Consider the following 13049-nt stretch of genomic DNA (forward strand, 5'->3'; position numbering starts at 1 on the left):
ATATAATTAAATCTCTTAATACACTAATTTTATGATCAAACACTGCAAACTTTTAATCGATTTACTAAAATACAACAATATTCTGTAAAATAAAACCGAGTGGGCTGCAAAACGATCATAATTTTTAGATAAAAAATATTATCGAAAGTCTGCCAAAAATAAAAACTTTTGAAAAAAAAATTCAAGCAAATACTATTAAATAAGAACACTTTGGTTTGTCTTTCATTTTAAATTGATTAATGTATGGCTGACAAAAAGGACTAGAATGAAAAAAAAACAAATAAAACAAATTAGTAATTTTGTTTCACAGTTAAGAACTTTTCTGTTCAAGGGCATTTCATTCAAAAACATCGTGATTTTGAGAATTTCAAAAGATTTTTCAGTCAAGCCAAATTAACATCCGCTGCCGTGCAGAATTTACTAATCATTTACAATTGAAAAAAAGTAATTCAGTGTAATTTAGGTGTTTTGAATAACAGCCGACTGCAAAGTAAAATTTTACCACTTTCTGGCTGCCAAAAAAGATAAAGTATGAATTGAAATTGCGTAGATCATAATTTTAGAAACTTTTGAAAGCAATTGGAGCAATTTATCAAGTATATATATATATATATATATATATATATATATATATATATATATATATATATATATATATATATATATATATATATGTACATGTGAGCAATCTATAGGGATAAAACCCTACTTGAATTATTGAGTTATTGAGTCGATTGGAATTAACTGAGTAGTTCCAGCAATTGAATTTATTATTTTGCGAAGCTGAAGGATAAGTTGTTTGGACTAATAAAACAACTTTTAATGCGACGGTAATTTACAGTATAGCGGATATAGAGTTGAGATGATTTCATTTTTTTTTGTTTTTCCTGCTTGAAAATTGGACTTTTAGCAGTGCTCAGAAAGTAGCAAATGGAGTGATGGTGAAAAACTCAATTGCTTGTAACCATTTATGGCAGGGCAGAAAAGAGGTAGATTTTTTCAAACATTAATATTAAAAAGGTGTTCATATTAAAACACTTCAAATGCGTAAAAAAACAAGAATAAAGTGAAGCTAAGATGTTTGAACTAAATCGTAACGTTCAATTATTTTCATAACGGGTTTGGGCCTGTCAAAAAGTGCGAGAGCAGACCTTGATTTAAGGAAACAAAATCGGCTTACCTGGTGAGGGAAACTCAGTTTAAATTGGACGCAAGAGTTCCTTTAATCAGAAGGATTACTTTATAATGAGGCTCTTAATCTACCATATTGTCGTTTACCTCAAAAAGTAACAAGAATTTTTCAAATTTTGCAGTTTCTGATGTTTCTACAGTTTTTGAGGTTGTTTGTTTTGATGTTTACGGTAGGTAAATTCAAAGTGAGCTTTATCACACGAAGGCGTGTTGTTGTGTTGGTAAAACTCCGCCTATTTAGTGACACTAGGTTGATTTTTCCATGATTTTTCCTTGATTTTCCTTCCTACCGTTCTACCATTTGCAGTTCTGCTCTTGCATTCCTTTCCTTTCCAGGCGGCTTGAAACGAAGACGGACGCAAAACAAATATGCAAATTAGGATTATTTGTTCAAATAAACGAACGCTCAGCGAGCCGATTAAAGTACGAAAATACATCTAGTGAGACGCAATTTCAGATTCAAAGATGAAAAATTATGATTTTGAATTGTCCCCGTCTTAAAAAACAACATACTAAGAAAGGACAAAAAATCATAACCTAATTTAATAAAATACATATGCTTCCAATCCTAATCAAATCAGCTAACAAAATGCAGCATTTTTTAATGTTAGAATTTCAATTGATAATTGAATAAGACTGTGGGTTGCGTCATGACTATCCTCATACGGCAATCTCTTAGAAATATTATTTTCCTACTTCTAATTTTCTACTTTAAAAACACGTTTTTTTTCGAAAAAATTGAGCAGATTTTTATCCATTTTCTTTCATAAACATGACTGCTGTGCATATTTCTCATCAAAAATATGAGATCTGTTTTCTCTGGGTATGTAACCGCGCCCCCAGGGTAAAAAAAACATAAATTGTATTTGGGGGCATTAAAAAAACACAGATGGGGACAAAAAATATCCAAAATGTGTTCGGCTAGACGATACATTCGGCGTGGTGGATATAAAACCCAATTAAACCTGTGATGGCTGGACTTAAGGTAAGGTGTTGTATTGTATCACAATAGCAGTTCCGTCACCACATTGTAAGCAGCACAAATAAAATGGGAAAACACAAAAACCATGATCATCATCTTCATTATTGTTATATGCCACGTATTCGGTGAGGGGGCAGGGAAAAAGATGGAAAAAAGAGGGAAAAAATTGGAAAATGCAATACGGATATGTGATTGCGCGCTATCATTGTTTGTATCTTCTGTTTAGCTTCTGAATAAAAAACAATACATCCATCTCAAATAGATACCAATACGCAGAAAGAGATCTCAATTTATTTCGGGCTATTTTTGTAGTTTTTAATCGCCCGAAAATGCAAAGCAGTTTTGATTTGCCCTCAATTTTATTTTGGGAGTTAAATTACTTTGGTCCAAAATTGATCAGATTAAAATCCCCACCTGATGTTACGTCATTTCTCATTGTGTAATTATGTAACATTTCTGATGCAAGAAATCATTACGTCATTTGTCAAAGAATTATTTCATGCACCACATGGAAATCGAAAAAGTAACGGACAGTTCATAATTAATGTTTTTGTTTCCTTTTATTGAAACAGAAAGTAATAATCACAAGAAAACGAAATGTCAGTCATACAAAAAAGGGGTTTTCTCTGGTATAGAATGTAAGAATTGCGATGAATGTGATGAACTTGGTAGAAATTGCTGTGAATACAGTGAATGCGTCAAAAAAATAATTCAAGACAAATCATACAATATTTTGTACATGAACCTGTAATGAGAAAATATCAAAAAGTGAGTATATTAATAGGTCCTAGGTTTGATTTTATGCCCTACAATCGGTTTTTTCCCATTGTATCATTGTATCATCATGAAACATGGTACAAATACGGTTATTGGAGGGGGGGGGGGGGGGGGGATATAATGGGGATTGGGAAAAAGCCCTCCAATGTTAAAAAATATAAACAGATTTTCTTCAAACTTTTGAATCCTTGTAAGCAGACGTTGATTGATAATATATTTTGTTCTATGTTTAAGTAAAATAACTGAAAACATGCAAGTTTTTAAATGTTAATATGTCAGTGCTACAATTCAAAACGCCAGGAATTGCAACTGATGGAATTATTGAAAAGGTTCACACTTCAGAATTTCAGACTGCGTGGTTTATTGCCCAATAAAATACTCAAAAACAATAATTTGAAAGGCAGAAAAAATGGTTAGGTAATGTGAAAAGAAAGAAAAACACTTGAGAATTCTTGTAGTAGCATTAATGTAGTTATTAAAGAATTTATCATCCTAAGTAGCACGACATATCCATATATGGTTATACATTTGCTGAAAGAATGTGTCCAATTAATTATTACCCGCATTAAAATAATCAATGAAGTTTAAAAGCGATTTAAAAAATCTGATTGCAGCAAAATTTCTGGCAACAAACTTTTCCTAAAAAGTGACCCTATTCACTTTTTTTACACATTTTGCAACTAAATTTGGCCTTCCTTAGTCTCATATGTCGGTTTTGGCAGGTTTGGTCCCATTAAATCCAACATTTCCTTCCGTGAAATAAATTCCATGAAGAAAATTTTCCTGATTTAATACAGAGTTTTCAATATGGATGAAAAGATTTTACAAAAATGAGGCTTGGATAGTATTAATTATGGCGGAAAGGATTCATATCGTGGCTTTATTACTGCACACAATAAGATTAATGTTTTCTTTAAAAATTCAGTTCAATTTTATATTCAACAAGGTTCAAAAAAATTTTCAACAAAATTTCTGTTACAAAATTTATCGCATCGTTTTTTTTCCGATTAATATCAAAATAATTTCAAAAATTGCTCCAAAAAATCACTGATTGACATGAATATCAGATGAAAAGAAAAGTCTTTCATTATTTGAAATCAAGAAATCTTGAACAGAAAGACCAAAAAATTCACTGCATAAAAGAGTTCCCGTTATTGAAACAAGCCCAATCGAGATTGGTTGGTTATCTTGCAACATTCCGATAAAATCTTCTAGGAAATGGTTATCTTGCAAGATCTGCTAGAAAAATGGTTATCTTGAAAGATCCTACAGAAAAATGGTTATCATGCGAGATCTGCAAGAAAAATGTCTATCTTGCAATATTCTTGCAGATACAACAGAGTTCATTCCAAGATTCCGAGATTTGATCGTAGTCTTTCAAAACAATTAAGATAATTCTTCGTGAGTATTTTTTTATAAAGGAAACCGATTATACCATAATGAATCAATTTGGAATTAACTGTGACTTTTCACTATTGAATAATATTCGTCTCAGATAAGTGGTACCTCTCTAATAAAAGCTGCGCAACTGCTAAATTATATAAAATTTTACTGAATAGTTTGGAGAATAAAATCTTGAAATAAAATCTCAAAAACAATCTGGAAAATTATCCAGACTACTTGTTCTTTTAACATCAGAAAAATTTTGAAAATCAAGGAATTGGTGCGACAAAAAACTTGAAACAAATATCAAAACTCGGTGTGATTACTCTATTATCAGTTACCAATCAGTAAAAGAATTTATGATATACATAAGTAACACCGTAACATTATGCATGTGTTTTGCAAAAAAAAATTGCCTAAATTTTTTTCTGGTGGAAGGAAATACAGAAATCCACAAATCCACCAAAGAATGAAATTTAAAACATCTGAAACTTTTAAAATTAATTATGTAAATTCTACGAAAACTTTAGAAATTGAAATATACGTATGATAAAGTTAGAATTTCCCAAAATTGTGGGGAAATGAAGCGAAAAAATTAACAAAACGATTGATTGATCAAATTGACGTTGAAATTTACCGCACTTAAGTCGTCTGACAGAAAGTCGTCTGCTGATTGCAACAACATACCTGTTAAACGGCAAAGCCTTCAAAATATTCTGTCTGTATTTAATATATAACTTAGATATAACAAAAAGACTTATGAGTTGGAAATCAATTCTAGCCCATAACAACTAACTTTTTTTTGAAAAAAATGGACAATAAAACATGAAATACATACAAAGACAATTATTTTCCATGACGGATAACGGGGAAACTAAAAAGAAATTGTACCTGATAGTGAAATCACTGTTGTAGATCAACTTTTGTTGGAAAAAAATATTTCTCAGAAGTGCCATGAAAAATTGTAGAATAATTGAAATACGATATAATAGAGTTGCAACTTGTGAAAATTGAGAGAAAATGAAGCGAAGAAAATTGTAACAAGCACTACAAAAATGATTGATCAAATTGACATTCAAACTTACCAGACTGAAGTTGTCTGACAGAAAGTTGTCTGTTGATTGTAATATACCTGTTAAACAGCAAAGCCCTTAAAACCCTCTGTATATAATTACTAATCCAACCTGGTTATAACAAAATTTGCCTCCAGGAAAATAAGGAAAATGGAGATTATGTAGCATAGACAGCCGATAAATGAAGCGAGATTACCGCACGTGTTAAGTGCCCTTTTCAAACGAGGGTAGAATCAGATCAAGACGGGCTAAGTGGGTATTTGAAATGAAAGCCCAGGAATTCCGCTGAGTAAATGGAAAAAAGGGTTAAAAATAGATAAAAATTGCAGGAAGAAAAATAACAGGAAAATAACCGAGGGGTTATTTTTTATCTCTAATTTTTTAAGCTGTTCACTGAATCGATATTAAACAATGTTGTCTTGAAATTATCAGGGGAAATTTTGCCCAATAGTGCTAATTATAGTCGAATCAATTATTACAATAGTGCTAATTTCCTTCAGAACGTTTTTCCTCAAAATTTTTTGATGATTGTCTTCAATTTTAACCAATGATAGATTGTGAGGCAAAACTCTTTTAATCCTTTGCGCTAATGGTAAAGTTTCAGAATATTTTCTCCCAGAAAAAAGGTTACAGAACATTTTTGTTAATTAATGAAAAAAAAAACATTGAAAAATGAGTTAATTTTTACCCTCAAAGCAGCTAACGGTAAAAAAGTTATACGAATTGATTTGGTAATTATCGGTAAGTAAGTAAGAGTAGCGTTTTAATAATAAAATGAACAATGGGGTGGGGGTTCGTGGTAGGGCAGGGTTAAGATTGGGTGGGGGGGGGGGGGGGGGTTGGATTGATTGAGTTTGGATTGAGTGAAGAGGTTTGTAAATTATCACTAAGTTATCACTAGTTAAGTCAGTTGGGGGTGATTGATTTGATTGAGTGTGACAACACACCCCCAGTGGCTATTATTAAACAATCGGACCAAACAGGGAAAAAAGAGAAAGAGGGAAAGATTTTGGGAAAAGGGGGCAAAGCGGAGAGAGAGGGAAAACGTGATTAGTGATGACAACATGTGAAATGTTATTACTAAAGTGGTCAGAGTTTTCTTGTGCTGGAAACAATGGGGGGGGGGGGGGTACAGATTGAACAGTAGAAGTCTGGGGGGCTGGGGGGGGGAGATGCCGGTACAGATTGAATATTAGAAGTGAGAGGGTGTGTTAGTGAGGGGCGGGGGGGGGGTATTTTGGGCGGAAATTGAAAAGAAAGAAAATTGGAAGATAAGGACTTCTTTTGTAAGTTGATGATAATGTGTGTTGTTATCGATTGTTCACTTTAGCCCTTTCAGTCATACTTCAAATGTTAATATTACTTCAAATGCGAAAGAGGAAAGCTTTTCAATTTAGCAGTCAAGTTGGCGCCTGGCTGTGCCATAATGGTGATATATAAATATAGATTCAGAATTAATCTCAAATAACATCTTTTTGCAAGCAAAATTAGACCAGCCAAACAAATTCATTTTATTTTATGCTGTTAAATTTGAAAATGTTGCTTTTCGAATACTATTTTTTTATACAGATGCCAATCAATAAATGCACCATATAAATGTTAAATCACATTCCAATAAGTCAAAGCAATTTCCCCCTCTTGACCGATTTAAAATTCCAAAAAAACTGTTTTGCTACTAACTATTATGGAGTAAAGCCTAAATCATTCATTGAATACATTAACTACAAAGAACGAAGTAAGACACCAAAAACAAGTTCTCACAATTTTAACAACTTTTCCTTGAGAAAATAACCTATAGTCCAGACAGTTGAGTCAAATAAATGGGTTTTCGGTTCATTTGCATGAACTTACCCAAGAGCTAGAGGTCCCTGAAATTAACTCAAAAACTCATCAGCAATGCCCTAATCTAGACCTCACCTCATGAAAAGACCATGCTCGACCAAAAATGGGTATGATTAGACCATGCTGGACCCAAAAGAGCTATAAAAAGAATTTTGCCCGACTTTACTAATGCCCTGGACTTTTGCTCGACCCATATTTTGTCACTCTGGACATTTGCTCGACCCAAAAATTCACGCTGAAGTTTTTCTCGACCCAAGTTTTGTTTGCCACCCTGAACATTTGCTCGACCCTAAAAGTTAGAGTGAAGTTTTTCTCGACCAAACAAGAGCTCTGGACTTTTCCTGGGCCAAAACATTTGAGGAGCAAAAATTGCAACGAGCAAAAGTCAAATTATAAGTCAAGAGAAAGCCTTTTCATGCGTCTTTTTTGACCAAATCAAAACTATTGTCAAATCATGGGTCAAGCAAAGGCCTTTTCATGAGTCGGTATCTTCGCCACGAAAACCTTACGTGCAGTTTTGTTGCTCACTATTGCTTATAAGGGAGTCAACTTGTACGCTCCTTCATCTTTTGCAATTCGGCAGAACCATCAATCTGTCAAAAGGTGCATTACTTAAAAAACGATAATTCAGAATTTTGGAAGTGAAGATAACTGGATAACGCGACATTATCATCATAACTAGTGAGAAGAAGCTCACTAGAATTAATCTATCTGGCTGCATTCAACCAAGTAAGAAAATCCAGCTGCAATAACTATTTTATCTTAAGAATCGCAAATTTTCTAGCTCCGATGGGGCTTCAGTATGTGCAGCAGCAAACGCAAAAACAATTCAATTTTGCAAAAAGCAGACTTATGGAAAAACTTTTGCTCAACCACAACTAGAAAGCTCGAGGACTGGAATAAGGCAGTCTGCTATGAATATTCTCTTGATCTTTCTCACTCTTCAATACCTAGGAACTCCCACGCGCTCCCATGTCAAGTTTGTTTAACTGCTAGCAGAAATTTCCAACATTTAAGCGAACAGACTAAATAAGATAAACTATCCAGTTTCATACTAAAACATCAGTTCGTACTTGAAAAAATTCCCTCTGATCCTACCCTTTTCCGAGCATCTATAATCGGGAACGACGACATGGTTTAGGAGCGATGTAATATCAATTTACCGTGAAAAAAATTTCTTTACATTGCGAATAATCTGTCAGTTCTAGGCAATGTTTAGCTTAAACCTATCATTAGAAAGTCGTTTGCAAACCGAACAGAGATATCAACGCTAATATAAATGCAAACAAAATGTAAAACGTGCAGTTCATAAGCGATCCAGAGAGAATATGATTATTTGTTTGTAACATGTCTTTTTGAGGTATTTGAGTATTAGACGATTGCACAGAGCAATAAACGTTTTAATAGGTTTTTCTAAAAAATCGAAAATAAACCATGTTCTGGTCTCGAGCACCGGTCGAAATATTTCAATAGGTTAAATATTTATTTAATACGATTGGTTCTATAGAAGAGCAAACATTTTATAATATTCAAACATTTATCTGCGCAAAATAAACAGATACAATAGAGATCACATAAAACAATTACCTGATTGGCAAGTGAAATGATATTTAATTCCATTTCTCAGGCGTGATTTTTTTTTTCGGTTTTTTGCATGCAATGAGGTTAATTATGAGGTCAGTGGATGCTGGTGTCAAACTTCTTGGCTGCAACAAATTAGCTGCTGACATCTGACGTCTAAATCATAAGTCAATAAAATTTTTTTAGCTCTCAGACAAAACGGAGCTAAAGTCAAGTTCAATTTTTCTGATTAAGCTTAGCCCAAGTTACTCTTTGACAATGTCCTGTAGAAGAAACCGTATCTTTTTGGCCTTGCAGAGCATTAGATGTGATATCGGTATGAGCTCCACATGCGCTTCGTGTCCTTTGAATGAGGGCAGTTTTTCATCGCATATTGCATTGGTGCCTTCATGCGGTAAGATATCTCTCCCAAGTGACCCAATTCTTTATCGGATTGCAAAACTGATAAATGTTGTTACCTATGCATTCTTCCGTTCCTGGGAACTTCACCTGTAAGTGGTACTAGAAGTCTGATATGGTGACCATCAGTGGCCTTAAGACGTCTAACTTTACCATGTAACAGAAGTTTAGATATCTCAGTTCAAATGAATCACGACATCGCGCACCTAACAGTATCTGTTTGCACTTTTATTTTATGCTCTTTTGCTATAATATACTCCCGTTGCACTAACATGTTAGCTTGTTTTACGGTATATACTACATTTCCATGATCATTTCTGAAGATGTTTGACCCACCATTTTACCTCTTTCCTCGAAGAAGCTGTTGTGCTGGTGAAAATCACAAAAATACCTCATTTAAGGTGGGTTTCGTTTGTGCAAATTTACACAAGTGGCTAACTCAGGGGTTACATTTTTTGAAGAAACCGGAGGCGTCTTGCTGCTGTGTGCTTACATCCTCATCTGTTATAAAGGTTACCGATGATTTCATTACTAGTAAACAATTCACTTGTTTTCTGCAGATCACTTAGAATTTGAATGCAACTTCTTTTTTCCTTTCAAATTGGCATTTCTCCTAATGAAATGCCCACAAAAGCCAGGTAGCAAATAATTTTAGACGATGAAATTGTTGGCTTTGCTTTGATACAATATGGTGCTCTTAGTTTGCCCCCAGGTCTCCCAGACGTGCGATCTGGTTCAAATTTTAACTACTTCGAAGTTGCTGGAAGAAAATTGTTCTTCAGGGCGCACTGGAAAGCAGTAATCAGAATCTGCTACGCCATAGAATATGGACAGAAGCTGAACCTCATCTGCCGTTTATACACTCTGACTGGGAGTGATGTAGGTTTGAATAGCTATTCTAATCTCTTTAAAAGGAGTGTCTAATAGCTTCTTGAGCTCATAATGTTCCTAGGTTTCAAAATTGGCGTTGGCCGCACATACTATCAAGAGGTTCGTTATCGGGGGGTCCGCGAAAGCACCATCGGTGTATATTTAGTTCTCTTGTTTCTATTGTTTCTCATCCACGCTGTTCACGATTCGGCATTGTGCAGACACACACTTAGTCGGTCGTTTGTTGATCTTATTGCCATTTTCGTGGTCCGAGCACCAGTCAAATAATTCAAAAAATTTTAGTTTATAATTGTTTCAGAAAAAGTACAAAATTTAGCTCGTACTAACATTCCTTATCATTGCAAAATAATACAGACCAAATTTAAATTAGCATAAAAACTTTTTTTTGGTTGGAATTCTGGAACAATTTTTAACCTGATTACCAGAAGACCAGAAGAGAACTTTTATTTTGCTTAATGTTCAGGCAATGGAGCTGACTGTGGGAGTTTTTAGCTCGCGACATCTTTTTGATCGGTCAATTATCACTTAGTCAAATTTAGAACTAGAATCAAGTTTTAATTATTGGCAAGTTTTTATTGACAAAACATCAGGGTTCGTCAAGTCTATTCTTAATTTGAATCAGGAATTTTTTTTAAAAAAAGATCTAAGCTTCTCAATGTTCAAAACCTTTTAATCCGAATAGTTAACAACCATTTCTATAAAGTCTAAACAAAAAAACTTTTGTAACGAAATCTTACTGCCGAGTAGAAGAAGTATTTTCAATCAACTTACTGGCAGACTAATTTCTCTTTTTTTAAAAAAATAAATTTCTTGAGCTCTATTTTTAGTAAGTAGTACTTCTATATTATGCCTGCTCTGTGGAAAGATTATCTTAAATCTCAAAGCATTTCGGTAATTTTAAATGAATTTGCCTAAAATTTGATCTTCTGTAGACCGTAGAGGATTTTCGATTTTGATATAGTCTTTTAGACACCACAAAGTTTTTCTCGAACTCGCACATGGTTCAGTTTCCTCAAAAATTTTTGCATGATTGTCAACTCACAATAACGGTAGTCTAGCGAAACTGTTTGCATAACATTTTATTAATTATAGGTAATGGCCCACAACTTTCTATAATGTAGGCTTAAATTAACAAATAATCATTAGTTCCAAAAATATATTCTTCAAAACAGTAAAATGATAAATTAATAGATGACAGTTTTTAATAAATTGTAAAAACTTTCATGCGAAATTTGTTAATAAATAAAGAAAAAGTTCAAGGAATTCTGAACTACTCAAGACTGCTTTTAACTATACTCACTTTCTGATAGTGTAAAATGCTTTTTGACAAAAATCATGAATGAAAACAAATGAGACGTCACAACGTCGCTACAATTCTAGTATCCAGACTTTGTCTTGTCAGTCCTCAATATTTGATAGACTAATAGAATATGACAGGTGAAGTTCTTACCTTCTGTCAGTTTTTGACGCAACAATGAACACAAAAGCCGGCTTTCTGATAATATAAAAAAGAAATACTCTGATAAATCAATTTTTCATTAAGGAAAATTTTCTATTGAGGTTGAGGAGCTACGCCAAAATATAACACTTTTCTGCAAATATTTCAACCAATTTGGCGTAAAACGGGGAGGAATAAGCGTTTTTAATTGCTAAAGAATCTCTGTAGGGAAGGAAGCTTAAAAACAGCCGCTTTTTGATGCTTTTAATAAATTTCTTATTAGTTGAGACTTCTTCAGACAAAATAAACTGAAGCATTTATTAATAAAAAGCTCCATAGATTTTGGGAAAAATTGAAATACCACAAGTTAGTGTTTCTGAAGCGGTCATTTCGTGCTTTTAAATACTTGTTTTGAAGCGCTAATCAAACAAAATTGGGTAACAAAAACACGAAATAATTCAAGTTTCGAGTCAGCGTGACTACCTTCAAAGTTAGGGATAAACATTTGAGGTTTTAAGGGAGAAAGAACTTTCTGTGGTAATTACCTGGACGGAATATCGTTATAAATGACAACAATTTTAACAAGGGACCTCAATAACCAAAAACTAGTTAAACTAGTTATAAATGGTGAAATTGTTATAACCTGTTAAATCCGGTTAGGTGCTCGTCGGGGTCTTGGGTAAAATCTTCAATACGGTGCAGCAATTTGGTTCTAATTTGGGGTAAATTCCCAAATATGGGGTTAAAATTTGGGTTAAATTTAGGGAAGAATTTGTTAAATATTGTCAGTCAAAATTTGCTGTCAACAAGATATTAGATAAATGTCAATTTTGACTCGAATTACCCTAAGCTTACCCAAATAATGAGCACCTAAACTCCGGGATTTTGGGGGGTTTTCGCAAATCAGAAGCACTAATTTTAATCCCTTTTGCGTTGTAACCATATGGTGCAAACATTTTACGCTAAGTTGAATGCTAAAGGATCATTTAGCCTATAAACCGCACTCCTCCCCCCCCCCCCCCCCCAAAAAAAAAAAAATAAAAGAATCAAAAGTTATCCACTTATTTGATTATTCAATAAAAACAGTATTAGTAAACAAATTTAAATAGTGTGAATTTATTGTAATGATATATAACTTTAGTATAAGCTATAGTATAAGTAACTTAGTATAAATTTTAAAAAACACACATTTAATGATAATATAAAAGTAAAGTCATTACGTAGCAAAATTGCATTTTAATGTTTTTGAGGCTGTTTTGGCGTTTCGTGAAAAGCAGTGACAATACCTTGTCAACGATTTTGGTCAATCAGTTAGCCCAATACTTCATTGCTCGAATTTTGTTTCCAATTACCAAAGGCTTACTTGTTTTTGTGAACCGTGATATGGACAAAACTGCTGATGTCTTCTTAACAATTAGTTGAGAATTCATTTTCCGGGAAAGTTCCGGAAATTCATCAAAAATGAAGCTGTTTTTAATTTCGGTCTAATTAA

The 13049-nt window shown here is 33.5% G+C and overlaps 1 protein-coding gene across 5 annotated transcripts in view; it reads right to left on the reverse strand.

Moving 5' to 3' along the window:
- LOC142350917 (uncharacterized) overlaps positions 1-12214 on the reverse strand; it is a 72278-nt gene extending 60064 nt beyond the window's left edge. The window contains exons 1-2 of one of the 5 annotated variants that reach the window (XM_075402933.1): positions 6095-6144; positions 5419-5691 (exon numbers count right to left, since the gene is read on the reverse strand). The gene's annotated coding sequence lies outside the window, so the exon portion shown is untranslated. Of the gene's footprint in view, positions 1-1180; positions 1576-5224; positions 5374-5418; positions 5692-6094; positions 6145-11569 lie in introns of those variants that run through there. The other 4 variants (XM_075402934.1, XM_075402935.1, XM_075402937.1 and 1 more) reach the window with 4 other exon arrangements.
- Positions 12215-13049: the final 835 nt, after the last annotated feature.

The sequence above is a fragment of the Convolutriloba macropyga genome, chromosome 12, assembly GCF_964194025.1.
Source record: "Convolutriloba macropyga chromosome 12, txConMacr16.3, whole genome shotgun sequence".
In the NCBI taxonomy this organism is placed as follows: domain Eukaryota; kingdom Metazoa; phylum Xenacoelomorpha; order Acoela; family Convolutidae; genus Convolutriloba; species Convolutriloba macropyga.